This window comes from Nannospalax galili, unplaced genomic scaffold (assembly GCF_000622305.1).
Source record: "Nannospalax galili isolate Female #2095 unplaced genomic scaffold, S.galili_v1.0 scaffold96, whole genome shotgun sequence".
Classification (NCBI taxonomy): domain Eukaryota; kingdom Metazoa; phylum Chordata; class Mammalia; order Rodentia; family Spalacidae; genus Nannospalax; species Nannospalax galili.
The window spans coordinates 9829698-9839896 of NW_008342018.1; the positions used below are offsets into that span (position 1 = coordinate 9829698).

The 10199-nt window shown below is 36.2% G+C and overlaps 1 pseudogene; it reads right to left on the minus strand.

The window, feature by feature from the left end:
• Positions 1–8998: 8998 nt before the first annotated feature.
• Positions 8999–9877, minus strand: LOC103738012 (annotated as a pseudogene).
• Positions 9878–10199: the final 322 nt, after the last annotated feature.

Below are 10199 nucleotides of genomic sequence, written 5' to 3' on the forward strand. Positions count from 1 at the left end.
AAATTTCACATTTTCCTAGAACCTTGGAATTCTGCATCCATTTTCCTCTCTCTAGCAGAAACATTTTGCTCAGGCATTCAGTTTCATTTCATCCACATGGGTTCAGCTGCATAGCAGCATCTCATTGGTCACTGCCAGCATTCAGAGTCCCCTCTGGATCAAAGTCCCTTCTGAGATTTCTACCGAATTTATGAAGGAAAAATACATACTGGATGTTATTAAATAGCAAGAAACTATGACCTCCTTATTTAACACATCCTGCTTGGTAATTATTAAATAACTGCACAGGGGAGTTTGATGCCCTTTTAGTAGTTTACTTCACTTGTATTTTTAACCTTAAGCTCAAGACTAATATTGTTTCAAATATAATCTCTATTTCCATAAGAAATACTATTCTATTCACTGTTCTACTCATTAACTGTATATAAATTTGATTACTGGTTGCTGGAATATGCAGTTATATGAAGTACAATAAAAAATTAAACACAAATTTTTTATTTCTAATTACCTGAAAATGTCATTATTCCTTGAAGTGTTCTTTCTGATTAAGTTTATTTTGTAGCTTCTGTAATAAATTTCAAAAAAAGCCATGAGAAATAGGTAAAATAGCATCCCCTCTTTGAACAGCTGCTTGACTATATTTATCAAATGAGCATAACTAGATTTAAATGCTTCTGGAATCCCCTTGAACTACATTTTATTATAACATTAGTTTCTATACTTGTCAGTATCTTTAAGTATTTCAAAGGCAGACACTGTGCCATATAAACTTGTAAACATTCCATGTGTAACCCAGGGCATAAGAAATAGCAGAAAATATCCTTTTTTAACCTTTAAAAATTTTTATTGAGAATTTTATACATGCACATAAGGTGTTTTGATCAAATCCACACCCACTCCCTCCCCTCCAACTCAGTTCCCTCACAAAGGCTTCTAGGTAGGGGGAGAAAACAAATTTAGCCATCATTTTAGAACAATAGTGGGTTGTCTCCCTTAGCTACAGGTGGGCACTACAGTATTGCAGACCAAGATTTGAAGTCTTACATCTGAGCAGCACTTTCAGAAATAGCAGAAAATATTTTAAATGAATTAACACATGTATATGCCCATCCGTCAATCAATACATGAATGATTGCATGAATCAAAGCACAAATAAATGAAGAATTAGAACAAGTAAATCAATCCACTATGGTAGAGTCACAACCCCAAAAGCCCAAGAGAAAAGACCAGCACTATTAAGGAAGGTTTGTCTTCTTCTGTTCCTTCTAGTTTCCATTTTGGTCTTTAAATTATCTCTGATTTAGTGGGAATAAAAAGAGATTTTTTTCCCACTGACTTTTTTTTCTATTTTAATGTTCTTTCTGACTTTACTTAAATATTCTGCCTAAACCTGTCTTTTTGCCTCCTTTTTTGTCTCAGATGCGAAGCACTGAGTGCTCAACTCACGGACTTCACAATGATTTCACAGCTCTATTTTTAATGCAGGAAACACATGTAAAGAACTTTTGTAAAAATCTTCTTATTAAAAATGTCAACAAATTATTACAGACAAAAGAATATTTCTGATAAGAACTATATAATTTCATATGATGAGTGATTTGCACTTGCCTAGACTGTGTTTGCCCTGTGGCTTGTCATATTAAAAAACAAATTATACAAAACAGAACATCTTGATTGACTTTAAATACCTTCCCCATTGGGACCTGCTCATAGTCTCCCCACTGGAATACAAATTCTGTCATTTTGTTAAGGACTATCATGTCAAGTTAGTTTCCCCAGACATCCCTCACTGAAAGATCACCCACTTAGGCACTGAAAGATCATCCACTGAGGTATAGTCATTCTCTCTATAGTCCCTCCCTTTAAGAAGATCAGATCTTCCACACTCAATAGTAATCAGCTGCCAATAATTCTTTGACTAAGATTGGGGCCTGCTGTCCATTTCCACTGTTCTGTTCTGGGTCTTTGTTTGCTTGAGTCTGCATAGGTCTTATGCATGCTGATACCATTGCTATAGGTTCATGTAAGAAAGGTCCCAGGAGGAGCCTGTAGGACTTTATTTCCATATGGTCTTGCACCTGATTTTTACAAACTCTCTACCCCCTCTTTCACAATGGTCCCTGAGGCCCGGATAGGTGAATCTTAATATAGGAGTCCTGTCTAAGGACCCACACTCTGAGGACTCTCTATGTTTTGGCCATCTTTGACCTTTTGTATTCCTGAGCCTCTGTTGCATGAGGGAACTTCATTAATGAGATGAAAGAGGCGTTAGGTTTTTCTTTATCCCTTGTTCTATGTTCTGTAAGTTAGATATCCCACTTAGACTTGGACATTCACAGACAATCTCTTAGTATAACCTGTTGTGGAATGCTGTAATAATTTCTCTCTGTTGAAAAAGAAGCTTCTTTGATGAGTGGTGATGGAATATTTGTCTGTAAATTTATGGATCCATATTCTACACATAGCAAGACATTATATTTTTCTAGGGATGTGACAGCCTTGGGGTTTTCTAGAAGATCTATGACCTCTTGAGCTATGTGTATTTGGTTAGGTTTACAGTACAACACATAAGTTGCTTCCAACAGAGTAGGCTTTAAGTCCAATTAGGTAGCTGTTGATTACCCCAAGATATAGTTGTCACTACTGCACAAATGGCCTTTGCTGTGCCAGTCGTTGATGTGGTTATTAGGCTTTGAGGCTGGGGTTGAACCATAAATTGATGTTCTCCCTTAACAGCTTGCTGGATGGTCTCCAAAGCTATGAGACCTAGCCTTCAGGGAAGGAGGCTTCCATGTCAGTTCTAGCTCCATTGCTTCAAATCTTGTGTCTTAAATGTGACTGTCTTCAGCAATAGGGTCTTAACTTCAAGTTTGTTGAGGCAATAAAGAACTGTTGAAATACCCTGGGTAATTTTGGCAGTCTCTTGGACTACCCTGGCCAACAACTCAATGGAAGGTTTCTCCTGTCTGGCACTGTTTCTTGTTATGTAGCCTTTAGCTATACACATGGACTCATGTAGAGATAGACAGTGTATGTGTAATTTGTCAGTATGTTTTTGGACTAATAGAATTAAATATATATATATAAACTAAACATTATTTATCTCTCCTCTCTAAAATCTCTCCATGCCCTCCCACTTAAAGTATTGACACTTTCCCATTTCCCCTTTGATAATTCTTGTCTGCCATGGTCCCACCTTTCTTGAACTCCTTCTTCACCTTTATCCCCATAGTTCCTTGTATATACATCCCTCTCCCCCTCTGATTTAAATAACCCCATTTTAAACATTTCTCCCTTAGTAACACCTGTCTCCTACTGTTCTCTCTCAGGTTCCTTCTTTCCCTTTATCTCCTCATTACTTTCCATTATCCTGGTTCCTGCAGTTACATGAGGATATATACTCCCATACAAGGCTTTGGTGCTAGGATCCACAAATAAGAGAGAGCATGCATCTTTTGTTTGTCTGAGTATGTGCTACTTTGCTTAGTATAACAGTTTCTATTTCCATTCATTTACCTGAAATTTTTATTATTTAACTTCTTTACCGCTGAAAATTCCATTGTGTAAATATACCACATTTTCATTATCTGCTCGTCAGTTGAGGTTCACTTAGTTTACTTCAATCTCTTAGCTATTATGAAAGTGCAGAAACAAACGTGGTTGTACAAGTGTCTCTGCAATAAGATCATTCCTTTCTGTATATGCCAAGGAACAGTATAACAGGATCATATGTTAGGTACATTTTAGTTTTTAACAGTTCTCCAACTGCTTGCCATAGGAGTTGAACATGTTTGCAATCCCACCAGCAGTCAAAGAATGTTCTCCATTCCCCACATCCTCTCCAGCACTTGGTATAATTTATTCTCTTGATCTTAGCTAGTCTGACTGGGGTAAGAGGAAACCATAATGTGGTTTTAATTTGCATTCCCCTTATTGCTATTGATGCTGAACACTTTTAAAGATGATTCTTTGCCATCTTTATTTTGTCTTTTGAGAAGCCTCTCCTCAGATCCTTAGCCCATCTTTTAATTAGGTCATTTGTTTTATTGATTCTTTGTTTTCTGTGTTCTTTATATATTCTGAGTGTTAGACCTCTGTTAGACGTGTCACAGGTGAAGATTTTTCTCCCCCTCTGTGAGTTTTCTCTTTACTTTCTTGGTTGTTTCTTTTATGTACAGAAACTTTTCAGTTTAATGAGATCCCACTTGATGATTATTTGCCTTAATTTCTGAGTAACTGATGTCCAGTTTAGAAAGTCTTTTCCTACACCTGTAGTACTAGGCTTCCTTCAATGTTGATTTTAAGCTCTATTACATTGTGGTCTGATAAAATGCTTGGAATTATTTAAATTTTTTTGTATTTTTGAGGTTTGTTTTGTGCCTTAATTTGTGGTCAACTTTTAGAGAAAGTTTCATGGGGCACTGAATGGAAAGTGTATTTTTGGTGCTTGGGTGGAATATTCAGTAAATGTCTGTTAGGTCAATTTGATGCATGGTATCATTTAATTCAGATGTCTCTCTATTCTTTTCTTGTTGATCTGCCTAATGGAGATAGTGAGGTATTGAAGTCCCCTACTGTTATTGAGTTGGGGTGTGTCTCTGTATTAAAGTCACATAGGACTGTTTATGAAATTGGGTGCACCAGAATTTGGTAGATATATGTTCATTATTGTAATATCTTCTTGACCAATTGTTCTTTTGATCAGAATGAAGTGACCCTCTTTATCTATTCAGATCAGTTTTAGCCTAAAGTCTATTTTGTCAGATATTAGAATTGCAAGCCCTGCTTGCTCCTTAGTGCCATTTGCTTGAATTGTTTTTTTCCATCCTATCACCTTAAGGTCGTGCCTGTCCTTGAAGGTGTTATGGGTTTCTTGCAGACAACAAAGAATGGATTTTCTTTTTCTTAATATTTTATTTGTTAATTTTTATTTCATGTGTATGAGTATATTGCCTGCATGTGTGTGAGTGCATCTGTGTCATACAATGCCACAGAGGTCAGAAGAGGGCTTCAGATTACCCTAGAACTGGAATTAAGGACTGTTCAAAGCAGCCATGTGGGTGCTGGGAATCAAACCCAGGTCCTCTGTAAGAGCAGTCAGTGCTCTTAACCACTGAGCCATCTCTCCAGCCCCAAGAATGGATTTTCTTTTTTAATCTATTAAACTACCCTGTGTCTTCTGACTGGGGTGTTCAGTCCATTAATATTTAATTATTGAAACATATGTATTGGCTGCCATCATTTTAATTTCTGTTTGCATTCTTGGTCTAATTTTTGTTTCCACAGTTATATTTTCACTTAGTTTCTCTCTGTTGCCCCTGGTGTACTGTTTTTCTTTTTTTCCCCATTCTTTCTACTGCTTTAATTATTCTCTGAAAAGCTGGTATTGAAGAAGTATATTCTTTCAGTCTATTCATGTTGTGGAAGATTTTTCTTTCCCTTTCAACTATAATAGACATTTTTGCTTGGTAAAGTATTCTAGGCTGACATCTGTTGTCATTTAGAACTGAGAATACTTTAGTCCAGGCTCTCCTGGCTTCATGATTTGCAATGAAAAGTCAACTGTAATTCTGATGGGTTTTCCTTTTTATGTGATTTGTTTATCTCTTGTAGCTTTCAGTAGTCTCTCTTTGTTCTGTACACTTAATGTTTTTATTATGATGTGTCATTAGGTGTTTCTTTTCTGGTCCTGTCTATTTGGTCTTCTCCATGCTTCTTGTATTTGTATGGTTATGTCTTTCCTTAATTTGGGGAAATTTTCTTCCACAATCCTGTTTAAGATCTGGTCAATACCATTAACCTTTCAGATCAATACCGTTAATCTGAAAATCTTCTACTTCCTCTGTTCCTATGATCCGTAGATTTGGTCTTTTCATGGTGTCCCACATGACATCTTTTCCTTACTCTATACTATGATGCATAAATTTGGTCTTTTCATGTTGTCCCACATTTACCACTTATTCCATTCCTGTGTTTTTTCAAATTTTTCATAATCTTTGCTTGAGTGGTCCAGTTCTTCAACTTTATCATCCAGTCTTGATATTCTGTTTTCCATTCATTCATTCTATCTGTGAGGCTTTCTCCTGTTATTTCAAATTGACTTTTGAGTGTTTCAGTTCCTTCTTCATTTCAGCCTTTTTTCTTCAATATTTTTATCTCTTGTGAATTCAGTCAGAAGTTTTTTCCCTGTCTTCTTTTAGTTTTTTTATTTGTTTGTGTGTTCTTTAAATTCATTGAATTCATTGATCATGTTTCTGATTGCTCTTTTAAATTCTGTGTTCTGGGTTATCTCTAGGGGTTTATCAGTATAGAACTCTTCTATAGGATTAGTGATGTTTGGTAGGAACATATTATTTTCATTTTCCATATTATTATTTTTCCATTGTGATTTTGGCCTGGAGGATTTGTTGTTTGTGATTCTGGTATGAAACTTAACCCTTCCTTTGTTGAGTTGAAATCTGCTTTTCTTTTTATTATTGGTGCATCTTGGTTGTTTTCTTACTGGATATGTAAAGCTGGTTGGTCTAGGCTTCATTTTCTTTCTTTGGATTTTATATTGGAGGGACAAAATGGCTTCAGTCCAGCTACTCAGGAGCTACTGCAGAGGCCCAAGTTGGGCACCAGTCAGATATATCCTCAGGTTTCCTCCTAAGGTCTGGGCCCCTACTTGCTAGCAGTCACAGCATAATTTGGAAAGCTTGGTAAGGAGAGGCCTGATTCAGTAGCTCTCAGGTAGTCTGCAAAGGCCTGGGCCCCTACTAAAGGGCAGCAAACCCTAGCCCTGGAGCAGTAGTAGGGGCCAAACATGATCTCAGTGTAAGAAGATGGGCACTGATGTGATTTGGGAAGTTTACCACCACTCAGAGGCTGGATTCAACACTCTTAGGCTGGCTTGACACTTTTTTATAGGAAGCCCATTTTGTACCTTTGAGTTCTGTACATTCAACAGTACTGCATGTTGTACTCAACAGACCTAGAATGTAAGTATTAGAAGTATACAGCACTTTTTTATAGGAAGCCCATTTTGTACCTTTGAGTTCTGTACATTTAACAATACTGCATGTTGTACTCAACAGACCTAGAATGTAAGTATTAGAAGTATACATATTGCATGTGTAAGATTAGAACTGCTTGGTTAAAGTTGCTATTCAGAATATATTGTTCCTTGCAGAAAGACTCATTGTTTTTGCTAATAACACTGAGATGTTGGCGCATGCATCTCTAATCTGTATGCATCTGATTATTATTAGTCATAATCAGTTGCACTTGGATCCTTGGCGCCTGTGTATGTCTATAAAGTCATCATATAGATTTCAGAGGTAATGTTTATCCCCCCTACTAATTAGCATGATGTAAATTTCCATGCTTCCTCCTCAAATATAATACATTTTTAAAAATTTGTTGAATTTTTTGTTTTTGTGTGTGTGTGTGTATATCACACAGAACATCCCAAACTGAACAATATATTCTGAAATGAAATGGAAATATTTTTTAAAGGTTAAAAAACTCATTCAATTTTACATCTTATAGGGCTTATACTGAGTTCAATATTGTATAACTGTATTAATTCAACTGTGAACCCAGAAACTTACAGCCACTTGTGAAAGAGATGTACTCTTGCTCTGGAGTGTGTTACTGAATATGTTAAAGCTGTAATGAAATGCTTCGTTAAAATTTTAAAAATAATGTTAAATGATAAAAATAATAATAATTAATAGATGTGAAAATCAACACCATTGAAATCTACCTCATAACTTTATATCTGTGCTCAGATGCCAAGGAGCTCAGAGAGTAACCAACTGTCACTAGTAGTAATCAGATATATAAAGATTAGAAACGCATGTGCAAACATCTTAATGTCAATTGCATTGAAAATGAATTTTTCTGTATGAAACTGTGTATTTTAATAATGAAATGGAGATCATTTTTAAAGGTTAAAACCTCATTTAATTTTATGTCTTATAGAATTTATACTGAGTACAATATTGTATAACTGTATTAATTCAATTGTAAACCTAAAAATTTACTGTCAATTTGGAAAAAGATGCCTCTTAGCTCAGAAAATTGTTATTGAATATGTCAATGCTGTTGTAATGAAATGCTTCTTCTAAGTATGTGGTTATTAAATAATTAACTGGGAAAAATTGCTATTCAGAAGTAGCACACGATTTTTGTTTTTCTGTCTTTCTTTTGTCTTGTCATATGGTAAGGTCAGGAGCTTATATGTTGTAATGGTGTGAGACAAGCTGCTTTCATGACAGCTTTTGTTAAAGTTATTCTTTTGTATGTGGGCTCATGAATTTTCTTTGGGCCATTTTTTTTCTAGAAGTACTTCACTTTCCCAGAGATTTTGAAATCATCAATCTTACATATACATCACTTGGAGAACTAGCTTGACAGTTTGGATGGGTCATTACTGAACTAGAATTTTCATTTTTAGGAGATTTCATTTGACATTTCAGGCTTATTATGCTACCTTGAAAGATGGATTTTCATGGAGCTCTGTGTTTGATCTCAGGTCATCATTAGTTTATGTCGTGATCCACAGCCTCCCCCTTAGAATAAAGCTAACTCCAAATACTTGTGAAGTACCATTCACTGTGGCTCTTCCTTCATTAGTAATCATGCTGGACAACTTGAGAACTGTCTATACAGGTAGAAATTCCTACAATGTTATTTGTTTTTTATTGTAAATGTATTTTATTTTTAAGCAACAATCAAAATATATTTGTACTACTGATGGTTTTTCAAATATTTAATGGAGCTTAACACAATCTGTCCACTTCAATGTATTCTTGTACAACTCTGGAATCTGAAAAACCCTGGCTAAAGAAACAGATGTAACTGCACAACTGAGACTGAAAGTGTTGCAGTACTGCAAATGACACTGGATGTCTTACACCTACCCAAATATACCTTCATTGTTCCTTGATTTTAAACATTAGAAACAACAGGGGAATATACATCGAAAATGTCACTAATCTCTTTTTGCATTGCCTTATTTAAATACAGCAGTATCCAAAATTGCTGCTAAATGCTGGACAATAGTTGAAGTATATCCAGATGTTCTTCCAAATGACGCTTGGGATCCTGCTTGTCAATATTGTTTATTGCCAGCTGTTCTGGTGTCATCTTATCTTCTTCAACAGTCTTGTTGTAATTCTTGGATAATTCCAACAGGTCTTTTATCATTGATTCATTGTGTTCACAATGGTCACTATATTCCTGAAGTGTCAAACCTTCCATCTAACTCTTCTTATGAAAATGTAACAGCATCTTTGTTCCAGCTCATTTTTTCTATAGTTAATAGTGATGGAGCACAAATGTCTGTTTAACCCAGATTTGAAATTGTTTGTCTTGGTTCATGTCCTAAGGCCATCACAGTAGCATTGATCAGTCTGAAGGCATCAATAACAACCTTTCTTCTTACACTCTGAATGAGATCCATAACCACTGCTGCTGTTCCATCCAGTAAAGCTTGGAAGCACTGTTGAGAGTTGATATCCACACCAGAAATCCAACAACCAAAGCCAGGGTCACTGTGATACCAACCAACAACCATCTCAGGCCTTCCTGTTTTTTCAGCATATCCAACATTTTGCCTTGGAACACTGGATCAACTGCTACTACACTAACGCCTGTTCCTGGCTGTGGCATAGCAAACACATCCATCACTGTGACAGTGTAATTATCAACAAACTTGCCAAGCATCAGACCCATAACTTCCATTGGAATTCCAACCCAGCTGTTTTAACATCTTTAGCAATGCCAACAAAAAGCTATAGCCTTGTTCTCTTGTTTCCACTGCAGAAGCATCTGTAAGTAGACTCTGGCCCAGTCCAGTCACACCTCCTCCAACTCTAACATGTCTGTCCATATTTCAGCTCTACAACTCTTAACTATTAAGGTGTTAAGTTTTAACTTGTTGAGTGTGACAAATTTCCTATTGACGTAAACGCTTGCTAATTCTTGCAGATATAATTTTTTCCAAGTAGGTTTTATACATTCCTTGCCTGTGCTATGGCAGGGCTGTTGGGCAGTGCCTCACAGTCAGCACAGATCTGGCTCTGAAAAACAGCTATGTATCAGACCAATTCCATTCAAAAGAGTTGCCCCAGCCTCTGCCAAGAAGCACTTCCGGGTTCACTGCTCTTACAATGTGATTTCATTAATTATTAAGATGAATAGCAATTAGAAAT